This window comes from Rhincodon typus, chromosome 19 (genome assembly GCF_021869965.1).
Source record: "Rhincodon typus isolate 14 chromosome 19, sRhiTyp1.1, whole genome shotgun sequence".
NCBI classification, from domain to species: Eukaryota; Metazoa; Chordata; class Chondrichthyes; order Orectolobiformes; family Rhincodontidae; genus Rhincodon; species Rhincodon typus.
In genome coordinates, this window is record NC_063350.1 from 51827512 (window position 1) to 51827942 (window position 431).

A 431-nucleotide genomic window follows, 5' to 3' on the forward strand; every position below is an offset into this window, starting at 1 on the left:
TCCTCAACACATTGGTTTACAGGGCCATTTTTCAAGGCCAGTTAAGAAAAGAGGCTTGCATTTATATGGCACCTTTCACTGCCTTGTGATGTCTCAAAATGCTCGAAAGCCACTGAAATTCTTCAGAAGTGTGGCATTGTAAGCTCCCAAAAAGAGTAATGCAATAATGGCCGAGTAATGGTTGCATGTATGTAATATTCAGCGACAGCTCATACACTGCAGTGGTTTGGCATGCTCATACAACATTGGCCTATCTTCCGTCATGTGAAATGTCAATTGCCTTCCATTTGTCAGTCACTGGATCCTTGACCGGTTTCCAATTTGTACTTTAAATACCTTTCAGTCTTCGTACTGAATCTGTCAATATAGCATCTCCAACCTACCTCGGCTATCCTTTGGCCACTGTTATGACTGAAATTAAGTATTTGTTT